The 22,307-nt window shown below is 55.0% G+C and overlaps 1 protein-coding gene and 1 long non-coding RNA gene across 5 annotated transcripts in view; one reads left to right on the forward strand and one right to left on the reverse strand.

Moving 5' to 3' along the window:
• RALB (RAS like proto-oncogene B) overlaps positions 1 to 9,509 on the reverse strand; it is a 40,824-nt gene extending 31,315 nt beyond the window's left edge. The window contains exon 1 of one of the 3 annotated variants that reach the window (XM_082682076.1): positions 9,356 to 9,509. The gene's annotated coding sequence lies outside the window, so the exon portion shown is untranslated. Of the gene's footprint in view, positions 1 to 414; positions 498 to 8,650; positions 8,753 to 9,355 lie in introns of those variants that run through there. The other 2 variants (XM_082682077.1, XM_082682075.1) reach the window with 2 other exon arrangements.
• A 228-nt stretch (positions 9,510 to 9,737) lies between these two features.
• Positions 9,738 to 12,644, forward strand: LOC309817773. Of its 2 annotated transcripts, none has more exons than XR_014296249.1 (2): positions 9,738 to 9,786; positions 12,361 to 12,644. It is a non-coding gene; the product is annotated as an uncharacterized lncRNA (long non-coding RNA). The 2 variants fall into 2 exon arrangements; XR_014296250.1 differs by lacking the exon at positions 9,738 to 9,786 and adding an exon at positions 9,836 to 10,110.
• Positions 12,645 to 22,307: the final 9,663 nt, after the last annotated feature.

Here is a 22,307-nt window from a genome sequence, read left to right on the forward strand (position 1 = left end):
CTAGCTCAGCGGCTCACGGGCCAGCCCGCCAGCACTCTCCGCCTCTGCACGCGGCAGCCCTGGCCTCCAGTAGCTTCCCCCGCGGGCCCACGCCCCACCTTCCCCGGCAGAGACCCTGCAGCCCCTCCCTCCCGCTCACCATCCTTCCCAGCACCCGCGCCTGGTGGAAAAACGCTGCCAGGGCGGGAAAGCACACCACGCAACCAGCCTCAGGAAGCGTCACAGGCCGGGCATTTAGGGTCACAAAGCGGAACGGGCATGCACTCCCCGCTTCCTAGAAACCTCCCTGGGAGGCTCCCCAGGCCCTCCCCGTGCTCACTCTGCCCCCGTGCCCTTACCTCAGCTTCCCCAAACAGAGGCCACGAGCATGCCGCCCCTCTACTCCCCCCCCCCATGCCCAGCATCCACACCCACCTCCTCCTGGGCTCCTGCGGGCCAGCCCTCCACGCAGGCTCTGGACCGCGTGCTGCCCCCTTGCCCAAGAGCGGCACTCTGCCGTCACCCTCCTTTCCCTGCATCGCCAATCGGCCTTCGCCTCCCTCCGGGATCCTCCCCTACAACATACAGACGCGGTCTGCTTAACCTTCGTCCTAAACATATACGCCCCTCTGGCCGGTGACACAATTTCTCTGTGGGCCTGGCTCTCCGTGCCAGTGCCTCTCGGGCAGATTCCCTGGGAATCTTGTTCAGACGCGCATTCTGACTCGGCGGGTCTGGGGTGGCGCCGATTCGGTTCCGCCGGCGCCGCCCAGACGCCGCCCCCGCCACAGAGCCCCTCTGAGCAGCAGGGCCTTGGGCTTCCTCCCTCCGTTAAGAATCCGCTCGACCCGGCACCTCCCCCAGCACAAGCTCAGCGAGACCGTCCCGTCAAGGTCGCCGATAAACTCCATGCCGCAGACTCCAACTAAACTTCTCTTTCTCCTCTCCGGTCCTCTCAAACACAAGGGTGCAGCAGCTGGGACAGAAGTGTGCCCAGCAAGGGGAAGGCGCCTAGCGGGCCAAGCAAAGAGCCCTCTGCATCTCCCTGCAGACACGGCCCCCCGGGCCCTGCAGCCCCACTGGCAGGGGTGCCGTCAGGTCCTTCTCCTCTACCTGGCTTCCCGTGTCAGTCCTCCGAGCTCAGCCTTCCCCCTCACGTCCCCACTCTCCCCTGTGGGGATCTCATCCGTCTCAGCAGCTTTATCTGTAGCCCCTGAACTCTCAGGACGCAGCCCAGGGTGCTCTCCTGACCTCCAGGCTCCTTCACCTCCTCTGCCTTGGGCCACCTCTCCCCGCTTGGGTGTCTCACGAGACTCTCCAGCTTAACGTTCCCAGAAGAGAACTCTTGATTCTTCCCCCCTTGAAACCCGCTCTTCGTGATTCCCCATAGCCAGCCATACTCATCACTAAAACCAGAAACCCAGGAGTCACCTGTGACCCCTCTGGCCCCGCTGCCACCTCAACTCACAGCCAGTTCTGCTGATTCCACCTCCAAGTCACACTCCAAAGCCATCTGCTTCCACAGCCCAGGCCCAGCCACCAACCACTGACCGGCCACGACCTGCTAACTGACCTCTTATCGCCACTTCAGCCTCCCCGCAAGCTCTTCTCCGCACAGTCCCGCTGTAAACAAAAGCCCCTACAAGCGGACGCGTGTTTACGGCCCGCTTTGTGTTTCCAAACCCTCCGCACACCGTCGCCCCCAAGACCCCGCACCGGCCTTCCCCCAGCCAGCGCGCCTTCCTTCAGCTCCCAGCACAGGCCAAGTACTGCCCCGCGCAGGACCCCTTCCACGCGCTCTACCCTTTCCTCATCTGGCTGTAGGAAGACCGGAAGCAAGAGGAAGCACGGTACACTCAGGCAACTGAAGAGAGACCCACGTGGCTGCCTGGAGCAGAAGGAAAGAGGCGGAGCCTGGCATCCTATGAAGGCAGAGGGGAAAGTAAGGGCCAGTAGTTTAGGGATTTTAGCCTTTCTGCTGAGTGCACGGAACAGCCTTCCAAGAGTTGCAAGCAAATGGGTGACAAAATTAGACTTGCAAGTTGAAAAGATCATTGTAGCTACAGTGTGGAAAAGCAGAGGGGCCCAGGGCAGACGGGGCCAATGCAGCAGGCCTGGCCTAAGGGAATGGCAGTGGACAAGGGACGGTGGACAGGTTTTCCACTAGTTAGGAGGTTATGATACTGTGAGGTATACGTGGTCGTTCAGATGTGACCTGATTATAGTTCCCACATGTCCTTGGCCTTTGCCCACAGCTCCCAGAACCCTGGGAATTTCCTGAATGACAAGAGCAAGGGGAGCACCTTATGTTATGTTTGGCACTTGTCCTCAGTTCCTGAAAACGATTCAGAGCCATAAAGGTGATGTGAGTGTCGTCTTGTTCATAGCCAGCCCCTTCCCACCACAACTGGGTTAGGCCGATGACGGGACTCTGGGGAAGCACCCGAGGACGCTGGGGGACCCAGCCTTGAAAAGAGGGCTGGAACTTTCAGCCCCACCCCCTGATTTCTGGGGAGGAGGGAGGGGCTAGAGGTTGAATCAATCACCAATGGCCAGCGATTGAATCAGCCATGCTGTGTGATGGCGCCTCCGTAAGAACCGAAAAGAAGGCGCTGAGGAGAGTTTCCAGGTGGGAGACCAGAGTGCACGGTGGCACGTGCCACCTGGGGGCCCCAACTCCACAAGGACACATGCTCCTGCGACTGGGACCTCACCCTGTGCACTCTTCACCTGGCTGTTGACTCACATCCTTTGTAACAAGCTGGTCATCTAACGAGTAAATGGGCTTCCTGAGTTCCGTGAGCCACTCCCGCAAATTAACTGAACCCAAGCAGGGGGTGGTGAGAACCTCTGCCTTATAGCCAGCTGGTCAGGAGTGCAGGTGACGACCTGGCACCTGAAACCCAATCACGGTGTCACGGGGACCTCCGATCTGTAGCCACTTGGTCGGAAGCACAGGTGACGACCTGGACCCGCGACTGGTGTCTGAGGCGGCGCCAGTCCTGTGGGACTGGGCCCTTGAGCTGTGGAGTCTGGCGCTACCCCTGGGTAGAGTGTCACAGTCGGGTTGAAATGAAGGACGCCCCGCTGGTGGCAGAGGGTTTCTCAGTGGTGTGCCCTCACCCACCCCACCTTGGAATCAGGTGTAGAAACCCTTTAGAAGTTAAAAAACCGGCAGACTTTACTGAACAAACATGCAATTTGAGATTTAAAAAAGGCCTAATATGCAAGGGTGAGGAGAGGTACCACGCTGGCTGAAATCCAGTCCTAACGATGGGATCAGCGCCTCCGCAATGGCTGACTGGCCCCCATCTTTTCCTGTTTTGACTGGCGGGAGGAAAGAGGGGACAATGGGAGAGGATAAACGGTAGGATAAAGGAAAGTAAGACACTAGCTCATAAACTGGGGCAGCGGATGGGAAAAGAGCCAAAAATAGGAAGAAAGGAACGGCAAATTGTGCTGACTTTTCCACTTGGCCTCCTGATAAGTCCAACAGCCTTGAACTGGGCTGGAATGAACAGAAGCGATTCTCAGAAGACTTCATTTGCTGAAGTTACAATTTAACATGATTTATGAAGCTTCTTGTTATAAATATGCTTGAGTCAAAGGATATCTGTTACATGAAAGTACTAGAATCATAGAATTTTTAGAGACGGAAAGAAACCTGGAGGTCACTGACTCAGGCTTCCGGCTCAGGATCCCTAAATTCTTCTCTCCACGTATGGACACTCCAGAAAGATTTCATCTAGAAGCTAAAAGAATAGGGCCCTTCTGTCCAGGTGGATGGTTAAAATGTATTAGGGTTTCAAAAGAGAAATGAAGAATTGCTAAGCAGAGAAATATTGTCCAAAGCTTTATAATTGGAAGAGGGCCTTTTTTTTTTTTCTTCCTCCTGGAATGCCATAGTTTATTTATTGGTCTTAATGTCAGGGCTCCAGAAAACTTTTTCCTGTGATTATGCCTCTTTTCTCCCTCCCCCCTTTTCAAAAAATCTTTTTATTGTGGAAAGTTTCACACATACATAAAGTCAGGAAGAAGCGTTTAATAAAAAGCCTTGTGTCCATCACCCACATTTTCCAAGAGTTTTTCAGCTACTTTGCCAGTGAGTTTTATTTTTAAAAAATACACAGATCAGGGCTTCCCTGGTGGCGCAGTGGCTGAGAGTCCGCCTGCCGAGGCAGGGGACACGGGTTCGTGCCCCGGTCCGGGAGGATCCCAAATGCCGCGGAGCAACTGGGCCCGTGAGCCATGGCCGCTGAGCCTGCGTGTCCAGAGCCTGTGCTCCACAACAGGAGAGGCCACAACAGTGAGAGGCCCGCGTACCGCAAAAAAAAAAACAAAAAAAAACAAAAAAAAACCACAGATCACTAATGACTGGCTAAGCTGTTCATCAAGGAGATCATTTTGGCAATAATTTTTTACCAATTTGTCCCAGGGTTAAAAAAAAAGCTCAGCTGTTCCATTTGGTTTAGGGACTAGCGAGATTTTAATTTCTAATTTCCAAAGCTACTGAATATTTGGCTAATTAATCCTAGCATCTGACAATGAAGGAGCAGAGAAAGAACACAACGTTTCAAGTGTAGAATAGTAAAAACTCCAGCTGCATTTTAATCTCCCGTGGTACAAACTTCAGGAAGCGTATGAAACAAAACCTTCAAAAGGAAACTGTGGTAGTTAGCCTCCAAGAATGCCAATGGTCATCAGGCTTCCCCAGGGCAGCCCACTCCCACACTGCACCAGGTTGGTCCATGTGCTGGCAGAAGGGATGGTACACGGCTTCCAAGAGGAGGTACCAGGGCACGGCAGTCTCCATCGTGATCATTCTCTCTCTCTCTCTCTCTCTCTCTCACACACACACACACACACACACACACACACACACACACGTCACTTGCCCCGGGGGAGGTGAGCGCCCAGGTTGTGCAGAGCCCTGCGGAGCGGCCACGTGGTGAGCACTGAGGCCCCCAGGCCACAGGCCTGTGCGTGCCCCGTCTCAGGAGAAACTCTGAACCAGAGCGCCCAGCCGAGCTGCTCCCAGATCCTGAACTTCAGAAACTATGTGATCATAAATGTCTGTTGTCTTAAGCTGCTAAATTTGGGCCAATTTATTACACAGCAGTAGAAAATTCACTCAAAAGACAGACAAACTTTTGAGGCAGGCAGCCACACAGCACCAAACTACTCTATTTCCTCCAACTCATGACATATACCAAGCAAAATTACATAGCTTGGAATATTTTAATTTGGATGAGACCTAACTCAGTATTTTGTATGTCGATTCCCAATCTGGTGGGCCTAAATCATACTGTATACATATTGCCCACTAAGCACTGACAAAAGCAACAAAGACAGCAATGTATTAGCCATTATCTATTGATAGCACCCGTTTCTGCATTTAGACTTCGATTTTTTAAAAGGCAAAAACTCCCCAAAGATTGGTCTACAACCACGACAGAGAACACTCAGGAAAATGATAAGCACTTACTTTTTTTTTAGAGTAACATAAACTTGAAATTGAGACCCGGCTGGTATTTTGCAGTTGCTATAGGAACCACACGTACCTTCCCTCTTTGACACTCCGCATCCACATTCTCTTCGTCTTTCTTTCCACTCTCACCCACCCAAAAGCTCACACGCCCTGCCCTCATGTCTGCTTGGCCCCTCTACTTTTTGGAACATCCAATATGTACACGTGCACACCCGTATTTGTATTCCTAGGAACCAAAAGAACTGAGGACACAGCTCATGGTCAAATCTCCAAGGCCAGATACTTACCTGGTATTGGTTAGATCAGGGGGTCTGTGCCAGCAGATAGCTGATGCTCAGTAAGGATCAGGTTCCCTCCTCCTCCTTGCCCACCCCGGCCCCCTCCGCATGATGAGGGAAGGGCTCCATTTCTCTGGTACTCAGTCAGCTCTCTTCCATTCAGACTCCTCAGCAACACTCATTCACTTTAGAAAAACATCCAGCAGGCTCTATGTTCTGTACAGGCAGCCCCCAACTTAGGATGTGAGCCACGATTTTTCACCTTTATGATGGTGTAAAAGAGATAAGCATTCAGTAGAAACCTACTTCAAATTTTGGACTTTGATCTTTTCCCGGGCTAGCAATATGCGGTAAGATGCCCTCTTGTGTGCGCAGAGACCTAAATAGACAACGTCTCCAAAGAAGACGTACAGGTGGCCAATAGGCGCGTGACAAGATGCTTGACATCGCTAATTATTAGAGAAACGCAAATCAAAGCTACAATGAGGTACCAACTCACACCGGTCAGAATGGCCATCATCAAAAAGTCTACAAATAATAAATGCTAGAGAGGGTGCGGAGAAAAGGCAACCCTCCTACACCGTTGGTGGGAATGTAAGTTGGTGCAGCCACTATGGAGAACCGTATGGAGGTTCCTTAAAAAACTGAAAATAGAGCTGCCATATGATCCTGCAATCCCACTCCTGGGCATATATCCAGACAAAACTGTAATTCAAAAAGATACATGCACCCCTATGTTCATAGCAGCACTATTCACAACAGCCAAGACATGGAAACAACCTAAATGTCCATCAACAGATGAATGGATAAAGAAGATGTGGTCCATATATACAATGGCATATTATTCAGCCTTAAAAAAGAATGAAATAATGCCATTTGCAGCAACATGGATAGCCCTAGAGATTCTCATCCTAAGTGAAGTTAGTCAGAGAGAGAAAGACAAGTATCATATGATACCACTTATATGCGGCGTCTTTTTAAAAAATGATACAAACGTGAACTTATTTACAAAACAGAAACTGACCCAGAAACATAGAGAACAAATTTATGGTTACCAAAGGGGATAGCATGTGGGGATGAGAGGCAGGGGGAGGTAAATTAGGGAGTTTGGGATTAACGTATATGCACTACTCTATACAAAACAGGTGAACAACAAGGACCTACTGTATAGCACAGGGAACTCTACTCAATATCCTGTAACAACCTATAATGGAAAAGGTTCTGAAAAATATATGCACACACATATATATGTTTCACTTTGCTGTACACCTGAAACTAACACGACATTGTAAACCAACTATACTTCAATAACTAAAGAAAAAAAAAACAAAACTCCTCTCTGTGATGCTGGACCACAGCCCCAGTCAGCCACAGGACCACAAGGGGGAACAGCTGATACAAGACCAGTCCGTACCCTCCATACCCACAGAGCCGGTCTGTTCTCCACTCTGAGTACAGAATGCAATAAGCTACATGAGATATTCAACACTTTATTATAGGACAGGCTTTGTTTTGGGTGATTCTGCCCAACTGGAGGCAATGGGGGTGCTCTGAGCAGGTCTAAGGTGGGCCAGGCTAAGCAATGGGTTCAGCAGGTTAAGCGTATTAAATGCGTCTTTGACCTACGATGTTTTCAACCTATGGTGGGTCTATCGGGACGTAACTTCAGTAAGTCAAGGACGAGCTGGATTTGGAGCCAGTGAAAAGTGGGACTCTTGCTATCACCCTGAGACAAGTTGCACTGGAAGCCTCAGAAGAGCTGCCAGGATCTCTCAGTGCTATTGCTCTAGGTTGTTACACTGTCTCCACGTTTAGCTTTCAGAAAGAGGCTCCAATTATGTTTCTAGGTGGATAAGAATTTAGTAACTGAACGCAAAGACTTATTGTGGGATTGGGTGATGCAGCCCAAAGAATTATCTCAACCCTGTGGTCTAAACATTTCCAGAATATCAAGCCATCTTCCACCAAGGCAAGAACCCTGAAGAATTAAGGCAAGAAATCAGAACTTCTCCACCTCTTCCACCTTCTACCAAGACCCACTGAGATCCCATTTGCGGCCCTATTCTTGTTTTCCTATCTTTATGTGTCCAGTCCCGTATTCCCAAAAGACATCTAATAAGTTATCCCGCCCACTTTTTTTCATACGAAACCCTGGGCATAGGGAAATCCTGCTGACATCTCAGGTCAGAATAGTCACTGTTTCCAATGGGAAATAACATGAATAGAAAAGGAAGGGAAGACCCAGATGGGGCAGGAGAAAGACTAGCTGTAGCAACTGAAGCCACACACGAGGGATGTGTGTCCCTGGCCTTACTCCCACCCCTAACCCTAACCCCCACTGCCACAAAGGAAGCCGCCAGCGTTCCTTACTTCGTTTAATCCTAACAAGGAGGATGACTATCACCTTTTTACAGCTGTGGACTCTGCGGCACAGAGAAGTGCAGAGCTGTGCTCGAGATCACACCACGAAGAAAGTTTCAGAACGTGGGTCTTCGCACCTTGCCCTCCTGTCCTTCCCAATATTCAAGCCTACCTTTCCCGCTCACCCCGTATCTGAGAACTTGACATTCCAATCATATTGTTCCAGGTTGACGGAACACTGCCTTAAACTGTTTCCAACTGTGACATCCGAGAATCTTGCTGCTTTCTTAAAATACGGGTCATTTACCCGTCTGAAAGATACACTAGCCCTTCTGACAATCAGTGCCCACTATCCATCCTCAAAACCTAACCAAAAAAACATTTAAAATGAGGTTAGGAAATCGGGGCAAAGCAGAAAGTTCACTGTTCTACAAGGGACGAAACCAAGTCACAGACAACTCCAACGAGCCATCAGCCAAGTCTCTCCCAATGGCAATTCTAAACGAGTCCGGGGGACACAAGAGCTTCACTCCGGAAGACTCACCTGAAAGCAACATCAAAGTTCCAACGTTTCCAGAATTCACCCGAAAACGAGCACAGAACGGACGCTGCTCCCACGAGCAGCCTGGGCGCAGCTGTCTCGGCACCAGCGTCTGAACCCACCACGGGCACGACCTCCTAGACCTACGGGGGCGAGACGAGGCGCACGGGCAGGTCCAGGCGCGCCCCGGGAGAAGCCGCCCCAGCGCCAGCCCCTCGCGTAAGGGAGCTGGGCGGGGTGGGGTGGGGCGGGGGGCAACTTTGCGCTCAGCACCAGGACGGCAGCAAACCCAACACGCAGCAGACCGCGCAACTTCCGACGCGCGGCCCCCGGGAGTCCACGGCCAAGCTCTTGAGGCGCCAAGAAGTTTGTGCAACATTCACAGCCTCACCCTGACCACAGCGGCGACTAAGGGCCTGAGGAAGTGGACCCTCCTCGGCTGGAGGCCCGAAAGGCAGGAAGTGGCGGCAGAGGCCACTTGCGGGACAAGGGAAGGAGCGCCGGACTCGGGAGGTGGCTGGGGCGCCGCCCCCATCTCCTCCGCCCCAAGCGGGTCTGGGAGGACCCCCGCCCCCGGCCCGAGTGGGGCCGCCGCCCCCAGGTCGCCCTCCTGCCACAGCCCTGCGCGGAGCCGGGGTCAGGTGCCACCCGGCCCGGGGCGCGCCCCACCTCGCCCGGAGGGCCCCGCCGGGGCGCCGACACCCTTACCTGCGACCCGTCCGGCGCCGCCTGGCCGTCCGCACCGGCCCCCGCCCTTAAACCCGCCCCGCCCGCTCCTTCGCCTCCTCCGGCGGCCGGACCCCAGCCCTGCCCCGCCGATTTGTCATTGAGCCGCCGGCTCGCTTCCCCACCCCCCGAGCGCGCGCCCGGCGTCGCCTAGGCAACCCCGCCCCTCGAGAGCGCGCCCTGCCTTCCGCTCCCGCCCGTCCCCCGGAGGCCTCGCCCATCGGGAGCCTACTAGCCAATCCGAAGCGGAGTTTCCCAGCCTTGGGCGGGGTGAGGAGGAAGCTTCTCCAATGAGAATCCGCCTAGGGCGGGAGGGGCGGGCTCCGCACGCAGGCCCCGCCCGCCTCCACTTCCTCCTGTCGGCGGCTGACGCGCTGCACGTGACCACTGCTCCAGTGAAGGAATCCGAGCAGGTCTGGGGACTCTGGGCGTGGCGGGCAGGGGTGCTTCCGCCGTGGGCTTAGGTCAGGGCGAGGCCAGAGCCCTGGAAAGCAAAAGGGAAAGGCAGGCCTGATGTGGAGAAACCGAGGCAAATCACGATGCCTCCAGGCGGCTGTCGGGACGCCGGCCCGGGGCTTCCGAGGCGGGACCTCCGCCTGCCGCCACCACTCACCACGCTGATGACACCCCATTAGCAGTAATGGGGTTGCCAGGGCCTCGCAATGACTTGGCCCAGGTCACGTACAAGGGCCGGAATCCTCACCCCAGCTGTAGCCTTGATGTCGGAAGTTCAGTGGGTAAGCTCGTGGCCGACGGGTTTTTCACCCACAAGGCTCAGGAACTTGTAATTTCGATCCAAATAGGGTTTGGGTTGATCTTCCTAACTGCCCCTTCTTAGAGCTGAGTCCTACCCTCATTCCACTTCGCCTCCGCAGGATTTATGGCCCCACTGATCCCTACACAAACGTCATGGCACGTCCGTCACACACTGTATGGCAATCAGTTGTTTAAATGCCCGCCTCTATATCTCTAGGGATGAAAACTGTCTCTTGTTCAATTTGATATCCACAGCAGCTAGCACCGTGTAATTAATCCTTTCCTTGTTGATAATTATACACCAGGCTGCTGCGTGTGGTACATGAGAGGCTTTGTGCCTTGATTACATTGCTATGTATAAGCAGCTAACAGATTCAGGCCCTTTACCAAGAGCTGTATCAAAAAGCACAGAAGCTTTAACTTAGTCTTAAGTGACAGTCTTAGCCAAAAACATGTCACCTGAATATCCTAGTGTTACCCTACTATCCTAAGTATTCTGTTTTACCCTTCTTGTACGCATTAAAGGCTTATATTGCCTGCTAATTATATGACGGAAACTCTGCCAGGTGCTATAAGAGCGAAGGTAGGAGGCTTCTCAAAAAAGGAGGCTCTCTATGGACCTAGAGATGATCACACTAAGTGAAGTAACTCAGAGAGAAAGACAAACACCGTGTGATACCGCTTATGTGTGGAACCTAAAATACGATACCAATGAACTTACCTACGAAACAGACTCACAGACAGGTGGAGAACAGACTGGTGGTTGCCAAGGGGGGGCGTGGGGGAGGGATGGGCTGGGAGTTGGGGATGAGCAGACGCCAACTATTGTGTAGAGAATAGATACAGAACAGGGTCCTACTGCAGAGCACAGGGAACTATATTCAATATCCTGTTAAACCACAATGGAAAAGAATATGAAAAAGAATGTATATATATGTATATGTATAACTTGAATCACTGTTTGGCTGTACAGCAGAAATTAACACATTGTAAATCAACTATACTTCAATAAAATAAACTTTAAGGTAAAAACTTTTTTTAAAAAAGGAAGCTCTCTAGTGTTTATAACCTAGAAGGGGAATCAGGTGCAAACTTTTTCCTATGGAGTAACAATGAAGTGCACAGGTTTAGAATCAGGAAGCACAGATTCACAGAACTAGCAATGATTAGGAAGTTGGTTAGGAAGTTGCTTAGCCTCTGTGGGCCTCAGTTTCCCCAGCCATCCCATAGGAGCAGCGCCTGTGCCCTGCAGGCGTGAAGATTTAAATGCAATTACCTATAGAGCTCTCGGTAGATACAGTGCTAGGAACTTGATGAGCGCTTAACAAATGTTAGCTTCAACTGTGATTGCCAGCAGAGGCCAAGATGTGCACTCAAGCCCATCGTAACCACCTAGGGGACAGCATTTCGTCCCGAGGCCCGTGGTGTCTGGGGTGTGCGCACCGCTGTCGCGCAGCCAGCGCTGTGTGCAGCCCAGCGGGAATGACCTGCTGTGATGATGTCATTTGACCAAATGCACGTTGAGACAGTGGAGCGGCTCCCCGCAGCCCGGCCAGCTGAAATGGGCAGTTTAGGGGACAGGATCAGGGTTGTGGAGACGACCAGCGTTTCCTGTCCCCACACCCCTAGGGTCCACAGTGGCCACAGGCGGTTTCCTTACCTTTCCTGGGTGCATAAGTGCCATTGCTGTGACTAGCAACAGAATGTCATGCAGGATGGATGCAGTGGGCTTTCTGAGAAATGCTGTCCTTACTCTCTTCCCCCCATTGCCCGCCCCCCCCCACCTCCCTACCTCCTTTAGCTCCCAGGACTCGGAGGGATTCCCCTGGGAGGAACATCTGTTCGGCTCCTAGACACGCCAGGCCCCGGCTGAGCGTGGTGGGTGCAGAGAGGATCAGAACACTTTTGGAAGGGCTGTCTCACAGGGGTCACAGCCCAGGAGCATGTCCCATGGGGGGATGAGCCCTGAGAGGTGACCGGCCACAGAGCCTCTGGGACTGCTCCTGTCTGGTCTCGGGGCACCCCTGTCTGCTGAGCTTCTCCTAAGGGAACCCTGACTGCCCGCAGAGCCCAGGGCCTGAACAGCAGGGATACGAGATCCCCAGCAGGCCCCTGTAAGGTGACTTGCACCCACTGCAGCTGTAGAAGAAACATTCTAGATGCTCCCTCTTTCAAAACTATCAACCGAGTCCTGAGCGCTGTCTGACAAGTATTTCCACTTCTCTTTCCAGGGCACTGGCGGGACCTGAACTTCCCAGCTCCCTGTGCTTGAGTGAGGCGATGTGACTAGTTCTACCCAATGACGTGGAAGCGGAAGGGACACGTAGTCATTTGGGGGCAGGAGACTGTCAGTGTGAGACCCTTCTCGGTGGCACGGCCACTGGGAGTGTTTGGGAGGGTGGCCGCGCCGTCAGCCCCGGCGCCTGCAGTGAACACAGCGCCTCTCACCCCTGCCCCCGACGGCCTGAGATGTCCACTGACCATGGCGAGACATAAACGTTTGTGGTTTGAAGGCGCTAAGATTCAGGAGTTGTTTGTTCGGCTGCAAAGCTTCGCGTCCTCTGACTGACGCCGGGCCCTAACGTGTACCAAGCTGTGGATGCAGTGGTGGGCAACTCAGACGAGAGAACCAGTAGACGGACAAGCAACCTGAGAACTCCCGATGACCTCAGACTGGGTGGTCAGAAAAAGGTCTCTCTTCATACACACACTACCATGTGCAAAACAGAGAGCTAGCGGGAACCTGTGGTACAGCACAGGGCGCTCAGCTCGGTGCTCCGTGACCTCCTAGATGGGTGGGCTGGGCGGGCGATGGGAGGGAGGGGATAGGTGTATACACATAGCTGATTCACTTCGTTGTACAGCAGAAACTAACACAACGTTGTAAAGCAACTATGCCCCCATTTAAAATTTAAAAAAAAAAGTCTTTCTCAGGAGGCGACATTTAAGCTGGGACCTGAAGGATGCAAAGGAATCAGTGTCAGGAAAGGTTGGGAGTGAGGGGAAGGAGAGGACCTTCGGAGCGGAGGAACAAGCCGCAGAGACAGCGGCCAGGAGGCGTGGACGGAGCGCCGTGGGCGGGGCGGGCGGGTGACACCCCAGAGGGTGCAGAGGGAGGTGGGATCTGGGTCATGCGGGGGCTCCTAGGTTAGGGGGAGGAGATTGGAATGTGTTCCAAGTGTGACAGGAAGCCACTTAGGAGGTTCAAGTCTGCAGGCGGACAGGCTTTGATTTAGGTTTTAGAAAGACCACTCTCGCTATCGTGTAGAGGTCGAGCTGTAAGGGGCAGGTGGGGGCGTGGGGCTTAGAAGGCTGTTCCGGGGGTCCAAGCAAAGTGGGGTCCGCAGGGCCAGAGGCTGGAAGGGAAACCTGCCCTCAGGAGGTTCGGGGAGATTTGCAGAAGGAGGGGAGCAAAAGCACTGAACAGAAGGTCCTCCTGCCAAATCCCAGAGGAAGCAGAGGCAAGGCTGGACGTCGGGACCCCCAGAGGTGCACTGACTCCAGGGAGACGGGTGCTCAAAAGCCAGGCGGAACGGGGCTTGTGGAGCCACGGGGTGTGGAGCAGAGAGCTGGCCAATTTCCTAGAACATCAGCCAGAACAGCCCTGGATGGTATTATTGCAAAGAGTCTGACAAGCTCTGACATCCCTGTGGGCATTTGATACTTGGTGACCGCCTCGATTAGAGGGGGGGCCACCGATCTATAGACGGAAAAAAGCCATTCTTACCTACTGACGGCGGGAAGAATCTACTGTAAACAGCAAGACTAGATGGGGGTGCATCTCCAGTGATCCAGTCACCTTGCTACTCTATGTTTCCCCAGCCCTCAGTGCCCTGCACTTCCTGTTCTCAGGAACGGGTCTCACAGGCTCATTCACACACAGGAATAAATGACTAAAGACAGCTCAGTGCAGGACTTCCCTGGCGGTCCAGTGGTTAAGACTGCGCTTCCAATGCAGGAGACACGGGTTCAGTCCCCGGTAGGGGAGCTAAGATCCCGCATGGCGTGGCCAAAAAGAAAAAAAAAAAGACGGCTCTGTAGGTTCCCATTTCTTCCTGGGCATTTGCATCGTCCAAAACTAAAACCTGAAGTCTTAGGTCAGGGCAAGTATTTAGGGGAGGACCAGAGAACTTTAGTTCACACAAGTAGCATGGAGTGACTTATCCGTCCCCGGGAAGAGGTCCCGACTCCTGAGTTCTCACTTGGAATCCTCCTCCAAAGTCTGGGGAACAGCCCCAAGCCTCCCCTTCCTTGCAGCCTTTCGCTGGCAGCTACCAACAAAAGCCCCTGGTGCTCACTTATTCCTAAACGTGTTCAAAATCTTGCCTTTGGTGTTCAGTTTAGTTACTGTCACTGAAAAAGACTGTTTTATCAAGAGCTTCTCTCTCACCGTTACCACCTTCCTATGTGGTCTCTACGGACCTAGCCAGGCAGCAGGAACTACCCAGACGACATCCCAGCAGTTGCCCTGCAGAAGCCCCGTAATTAGGTGGAGGAGCTTTCCCCTTCCAAAAGAGGCGACTCCACTTGGGACGCACATCAGAAAACAATGATTCCTTGCTAGTTTGAGTTCTTGAATCAGCTGCACTTATCCTTCTGCCCTCACAGCTTACCAAGAGTTGTCCCCCAGAAATGAGGGCAAGTCTGTCTTGCCATTAAGTAATAAGTCTTCATCGTTGTGGCTCAACCCACCATGTGCCAGCTCATCCTCTCCCCTTCCCACTCTGGGGACACACGTGCTCTGTGCTTCCACAGTAACCACCACCAAGATCCAGTGCTGACCTCCAGGTAACCAGAGCAAAAGTCCTGCAGGGTGACAGCGGCAAAGCCCTCGAGGGTGAGCGAAAATGAGCCCCGAGTGTCTGGATTCTGTGCTGAGCTCTCTCCAACACGAAACACTAGCCATGGTCTCCCAGGAAGCCAGCCCCCTCTAACAGCATGAGAACAATCCTCTCTCCCAGCCCAGCCGTGCTCCTGAGCTGCAGATGCATGAGCCCCACGGAGCCTAGCTCTGGGCGGCTAGGTGGACACACGGACAGACACAGAGGACGCGGGGACACACAAACTTGAGCTAGGAGGAGGGATGAGGAAAGAAGTGATGCTGGCTGTGTAGGGGAGCGAACCTTGCCACCCCAAGATGTGTCTCTTCGACTTGCACATTATTTTGAGCTAAATACAATCAAGGCCCAAAAGACTTCGACCCTCCCCCTAACTAACCGCCTAAAGAATTTAGATGGAGGGCCTGTTCCGGGAAGAACTATCGCTGCGGAAAACCGTAATATAATAACGAGTGAGGGGTGGTCGACGGGGGAAACTAGCAAGGCCCGTGCGATCACAGAGCACCTCCGTGTCCCAATGCCCCTGCACAGCCCGGCAAACATCTGTTTATCCAACATTTGCTCATTTGCTTCTTTTATCTGCCTGTAAATTGCCTTCGTCCCCTTTGAAGGCCAACCGCACCCGTTCTCCTCCTGGATGGCGCGTAAGCCTCACCTGCGTGACTTGTGCTGGGCCCGTGTTCTTAGGGGGCCCCTGTATGTACCTAATTACAGTCGACTTCCCCTGTGAATCTGCCCTGCGTCTAGTTAATTCTTAGGCCAGCCGGGAGAACCCAGAAGGGGCCGGGAAAGTTCCTCCCCAGGAGCTGGGTGCGCCGCGGGCACTGGCCTCTGCTCTCTCCCGCCCGCGCGCAGCCCATGCTGCTGCGCTTCCTCTCTTTCTAGACGAGGCCCCTGAGCACAGAGGACCAAGGCGGAGAGCCCGAGGTCAAGCCCGGCCGGAGCTTGGCCTTGAACTGGCTCTGCTCTTGGCCTAGGGCAGCCAGAGCATTCCTGGCGGCCTCCCAGCGCGGACCAGGCGCCCCAGGCCTCATTCACCGCCTGCCGGCTGCTGGGGGAGGAGTTGGGCTGCACCTCCGCCCCTGCCCCGCCCCCTCCAGCGGCTGGGTTGCCCCGCCCCCTTCCAGCGGCTGGGTTGCCCCGCCCCTCAGCCACTGTCACTCTGCCCCTCCCCCGCTCCGTGATTCTTTTCGTGAGCCGCACTTTTTTTATACTGTGCTTTTCTTTTTTTATGGACAGCCCAGCTCATCCCTGCGTCCGCTCCAGAGAGCAGGGCAAGGCTAAGGGGTCAGAGGGCTGAGGAATGTGGGGTGGCCAGTGGGGGATAAGGGACCCCTGAGCCAGGGGCCCCTGCTTTGGAAGGAAAGGAAAACTACCACCAGTAAAGTCAGCCCCGCCCCCCAGCCCCTAGTCCCTCCTCCAGCAGCAAGACCACTAAAACATGAGTTTTAATTCTTTACAACAGCCAAGAAGAAGCTGGGTAGACAGGAACAAGGTTAAAGTGGCAATGAGGTGAGCATGGCCCCCAGGGCTGGGAAAGCTGCAGGTTCCCATGGAGGCCGGGTCCCTGCTGGGAAAGCCCCAGAAGGATGGGGTGGCGACCTCCTTCCACAGCCCTCGCAGGTGGCACATCCTGCAGGACACTCAGACCCGGAAACCCCAGGAAGCAAGGCGGGCCCCAGGGGGCTGCACAGCCCCACAGCATGATGGCAAGGGCCAGCCGGCCCGCCCACACCTCACACAGGTAGGAGACGAGGCCCAGACTCAGGAGGCCGCAGGGGTGGGTTTGAGGCCACAAGGAGCCTCTCGGCTGAGACTGGGGTCCAGCCCGTCCCCCCGCTGCACTTCGCCACGTCCCAGGCCGAGCAGTTTACAGTGGGTTCTCAGCATGTCTCGTGTCGCACAGTCCAAGAGGGAGGTGTGATTTCCAATTCACAGGTAGGTCAGTGAGGTCGAGAGGCAGACCAGGCCTCAAACCAGGTGTGCCTGACAAGTCCACACTCTTTATCCCAGTCCCATGGCTGCAAGGCTGTGTGACCTTGGACAAGTCACCTCCCCTCTCTGGACCTCGGTCTTCTCCGTCTCGTGAGAGTCTCAAGTCTCTGCCAGGCACCAGCTGTCAGGGCAGAGTGCTTCTCGGGCCCTGTGCTCTGCGCCTCCCGACAGGCGCCCGACAAGGCGGAGGCCACGCCTCTGGCAGCGCCAGCACAGCTCCCTGCTCTCGAGGCCCCACCCCGTGTTCCTGCTCCCACCTCATCACAGCCTAAGCCCTCTCCAGGAGTTTCCCTGGAGGAGTGGCTGCCGTCTAAAGGATGAGGCCAGGGACTTCCCTGGTGGTCCAGCGGTTAAGACTCCGCGCTCCCAACGCAGGGGAACTGGGTTCGATCCCTGGTCAGGGAACTAGATCCCGCATGCCGCAGCTAAGACCCGGCGCAGCTAAATAAATAATAAAATAAAATAAAGGGCAGGCTAGAGAATCTCTCCCCAGATGACCTATTGCTGAAACACGGGAGACTGGGTCCTTTTGTTCATATCTGATGGCTGTCATCAGCCACTCACATTTAAATATTAATTCCTTTAATCCCTCCTACAGCTGAGATGTTATGCAAAGTGCCTGCTTCAGTGTTTGACACATAGTAAGCCTCAATACTTGTTAATTAACGGACGGATGGACTGATGGATGGGTGGGCGGGCGGATGGATGGATGGATGGATGAATGGATGGGTGGATGGATGAGAGAATGGTTGGAAGGATAGGATTAGGAGGCTCTAGGACAAGGCAGTGGCATTCACTGAACTGGAGACGTGTGGTGAGGCCGATGTGAGGTGGTCGACACACAGCAGAAGGTACGTGGCAGCCAGAGGGCTGCGTCTGGAGGCACTGGTACAGCAGAAGGCGGGGAAGGCACATGCAGGGACCAGCGTGCCAGGTCGGGAGCACAGGCCCCCAACGTGCTGACAGCACCGGTCCCTCACTGCAGGCTCCGTGTGGCACGCAGAGCAGGTCAAGCACACGGCCCATCTTACTCACGCCTGGCGATTAGAGACCCTGCTGTCAGCCTGGTCAACTCACACTGGGTAGCGGCTTGACCCAAGGCCACCGCGTATGTCTCAGCAGAGCCGTGACAGGCTGGGCCCTGGCCTTGATGACCAATGCCGGCAGGCCCCTGACCTGGAACACCCAGACCACCTCCCTCAGTGGACAACGGCCGCGACTACTAAGGGGGCCACGTCGACTACAGCTGCAACACTGCGGGCATATTTATACTACAGGTTATTCACTGATGACCGCAATTCAGATTCAGCTGGGCCTCTTGTATTTTTATCTGCAAAATCTGACAAGCCTGCCCAAGCCCAGGGATCTCTGGTTGGGCAAATATCAGTGGCCCACACCCACCAACGTTTTCAAAGCCCCAGCTGCTGGGCTTGCCCAGAAGGGAGGCGAGGGTGGCCGGCCCAGACAGAGGGACCCCCCGCCCAAGGCATGCGAGTGTCCCCCCAGCCACGACAGCGGGGCTCACATGAGATGGTGTGTGGCAGCCCTACCCCTGGGGGGGGCATGGGGGAGGAAGTGCCCCTCCAGGCCTTATCCAGTCCCACCCCCTCCTCTAAGAAGCCTCCCCATGACTCAGGCCTCTCTGATCTGTGCACACCTTTTCACCACCAAGTACACGTTCTCTCCTGCTGTCCTGGGGGCGTGAGGAGCCCCAGCAGGCCAAGTGCCGGACGCTGCAACCCAGCACGAACAGTGGAGCAGCTCCCACCCGTAACACAAAGATGACTTAAATCCCGGCCTGCCATAGCCTGGCCGAGGGCCCTTGGGCAAGCTGTGTCATGGCTCTGAGCCTCAGTTTTCTAAGTATTTTTATTCATTTACTTATTTGGCCGCGCCGTGCGGCATGTGGGGTCTTAGCCTCCCAACCAGGGATGGAACCCGCGCCCCCTGCAGTGGAAGCGCGGAGTCTCAACCGCTAGACCGCCGGGGAGGTCGTGAGCCGCAGCGTTCTTGCCTGCAGGAGAAAGTCAGCTCACACAGGATGCTGGGGATTAAATAATGCGACGCCAACCTGGCCTGCACGGGCCCTTTGGTTCACATCCGTTTCCTTGACTTTGTTTTGCTTTGAATTCATTTATTATTATTTTTTAAACCGTGGTAAAATACACAACATAAAATTCACCACCTCAACCATTTTCAAGTGCCCGGTTCGGTGGCATTAAGCACGTTCACATCGTTGTGCAACCATCTCTGAACTCTTTTCATCTTGCAAAACTGAAACTCTGTCCCCATTAAACAGTAACTCCCCAGGCCCCCTCCCCACCCGCCCCTGGCAACCACCCTTCTGCTTTCTGCCCCTAGGGATCTGACTACTCTAGGGGCCTTGTATAAATGGAATCATACAGTATCTGTCTTTTTGTGACTGGCTTGTTTCACATCACTTAATGTCCTGAAGGTTCATCCACGTAGCATGTGTCATATATATATATACATCTAAGATTTTGGTCATCCATTCACCCATCAGTGGACACTTGGGGTGCTTTCACCTTTCGGCTATTGTGGATAATGCTGCTATGGACACGGGCATGCAAGTATCTTTGAGATCCTGCTTTCAAATCTTTAGGGTGTATACCCAGAAGTGGAATTGCAATCATATAGTAATTCTATTCTTAACTTCTTGAGGGCCCTCCACAATGTTTTCCACAGTGGCTGCACCATTTTACATTCCCACCAACAGTGGGCAAGTGTTCCAATCTCTTCACATCCACATCTACACTTATTTTCTGCTTTTTCATAGCAGCCATCCTAAGGGATGTGAGGTGGCAGTTCCCCCTGTTTCTGGACCCCGCTCCCAGCGGCAAATCGTGGGTATTAGAGCCGTGATTCTGTCCTGAGCTTCCTTCTTGGTCCTCTGGGTCCCTGGGAGGCAAACGGGCTGTCTCTCTCCCTGCGGGGGACCTTGAGCCTGTGGCCCCCGGGGATTATTTACAGCTGGGGCCACCTCCGTCCACCCTCTTGGGCAGGCTCAGGATAGGCCCTCTGGGGGTGGGGGCAGAGGGCAGGCAAGGGGTGCGGCTTCTCCCCGCCGGGTGAGCGCGGCCCCCATGGCCTTCCTTGCTGGCGCCAGAGCCGAGCCCCGCCAGGCGCACCGCCCTGCGACTGCCGCGATCAGGGCCCCATGGCGGCGGCTGCCCTGCCAGCTCCCAGCAATGACTCTGCTTCTGTTCCAGGTCCCCAGGAGAGGCCGTCCCTCTCCCCCTGCAGCTGGGCTCCCACTGCCCCACCCAAAGGAAGCATCGGTGGCGGCCGGAAACCCCACCGTGAGGACACCGTCTCCCGAAGTCCCCAGCACTCGTGCTTGATGCCTGGAAGCCGCCCCTCACTGACCCGGGGGCACGCACAGCAGAAGGCACCACCGCGAGGCTGGCAGGTGGACGTGGGAAGCGTTGACGGAGGGAAGGCCCGGGATGACCCAGGCCTGTGTGTATCCTGCTGTTTCTCCCACCAAAGGGGACGCCCCATCACCACCTGCTGTGTGACCCTGGGCAAGCCCCCTCACCTCTCTGAGCTTCTCCTCCCACGTGAGAAGGCTAACACCTGAATCCCAGGGGCACCGTGCAGCCCGGCAGGACAACCTGGGTCCCACTCGCTGCACCCACCTGCAGACCATGATTTCATGCAGAAACCCCCCTCCTCCCAGCCCTGTCCCCAGCTGCCAAAATCCCAGCTACATGCAGACCCTCTGGAGAGGAAACGAAGCACTGGACTAAAAGGACAACAGCCTTCCTTTTCTGCCTGGGGCTGGCCGGATCGGAAGGGAAAAAACAAGCCCCTCCGCAGCTCCACCTCTACTCCACCCTTTCTTTGTGTTTGGGCTTCTAAGGAAACAGTGGGGCCAAGGGCGGTTTCCTTCCAGGACCCCCGCCTCCCTCCAGAAATTCCCCAGTGGCTGCCACGCTCAGTGATAAGGCAAGTGAACCATTTCAGAAGGGGGACAGCACGTTTCAGAATGTGGAACAGAGGCGCGGCGTCTCCTGTGGTCCCTCCCGCCCCGAACCTTTAGAGCCACAGGTCACCTGGGCCACACACCCATCAGCATGTGACCTCCTGGAATGCGCTGAGACGGGGGACAGATAACCTGACGGGGGTAGAGTCGGTCACCTCCTCCTGCCGCCGCCCTCAAATCCTGACATCTAAACTATGGGGGGGCGGTGACATCATCGGGCGCCCACTGAACACCCGGAGATGCCGGCACTCGATAAGCATTCACTGCACAACGACAGGCCGACCACACGCTAGTGGCCGGGCATCGTGCTGGTATTCAGGTGCCCTCGGGGGGCACAGGGAGGGGGGCCCGGGGAAGGCGAGGCCGGCTGTGCCCCTCCCCTCGGCCCACGTGGCTGGCGCTCAAAGCTCTGCTCACTTGAAGCTAAGGGAGCCGCGAGAGCAGAGGGAAACGGAGCGGAAGAGCGAAGTCCAGAAAGGAGCCGGCGCCCAGCAGACAGACAGACAGACAGGGTGTCGGCGCAGAACTGGAGTCCAGCCCGAGGAAGTGGGAGGGCACAGGGGAAGGAAGGCTGGGGTCCTGAGGAAGGAGACGGATGGGCCCCTAGGCCGGACACCTGGGCTTTGTCACGCGGAGCAACGCTGAGGCTCGGGTCTCACCCACACGCTCCAGGGACAAAGCTGGTGGCAGAAGCCGAGCTCTGCTGAAGTACAGAGATGAGGCGCCCTCTCCGGCGGTCAAGGAAAACGTGCTGCCTGCACTCGCGCACCAAGGCCGCTTGGGGGTCAAGAGGGAGGGGCCCCACCCCATAATAAGTGTGGACACGCACCCACAGGCCTCTGCACCGGGATCCCTCGCAGCAAAAAGTCACGCACGCGTGTGGGGAGGGTCCTGGGACCAGTCAGGTGTGAGAAAAGAAAGGAGACAACTGGCCAAAGGTAAACAAAGGCCAGAGGCCTGTCCTACAGAAGGGACTTAAATCGCCTCCTTGCTGAGCCCCTCAGCAGAGAGGACGCCCACACCTTTCTCTCCGGGTGTGTATTTCCGCCCTGCTTCTGTCTTCAATTAATACACTGCTTCTCTGCGTGGTGCTCTCCCATAGGCTGTGCTGTGTCTCTAATAAGAAACTTCGTACCTGTTTCTGCAGTTTTTGCCTCCTTGAAACACTCTTGCTTTCAAACGGGGGAAAGAGCCAAGGCCATGGTGCTCGAGCCTCCAGCCCCGGGTGGGCTCGGCTAGGATCCCTGGTTTTCATCCCAGCCGCCCAGCTCCAACTCCTGCACCGGGAACTCAGAACTCGCTTCGGGACCGACCGCTCACCGCTGTCCCCCCCCGAGGT

The sequence above is a fragment of the Grampus griseus genome, assembly GCF_964374135.1.
Source record: "Grampus griseus genome assembly, contig: HAP1_SCAFFOLD_50, whole genome shotgun sequence".
Classification (NCBI taxonomy): Eukaryota; Metazoa; Chordata; class Mammalia; order Artiodactyla; family Delphinidae; genus Grampus; species Grampus griseus.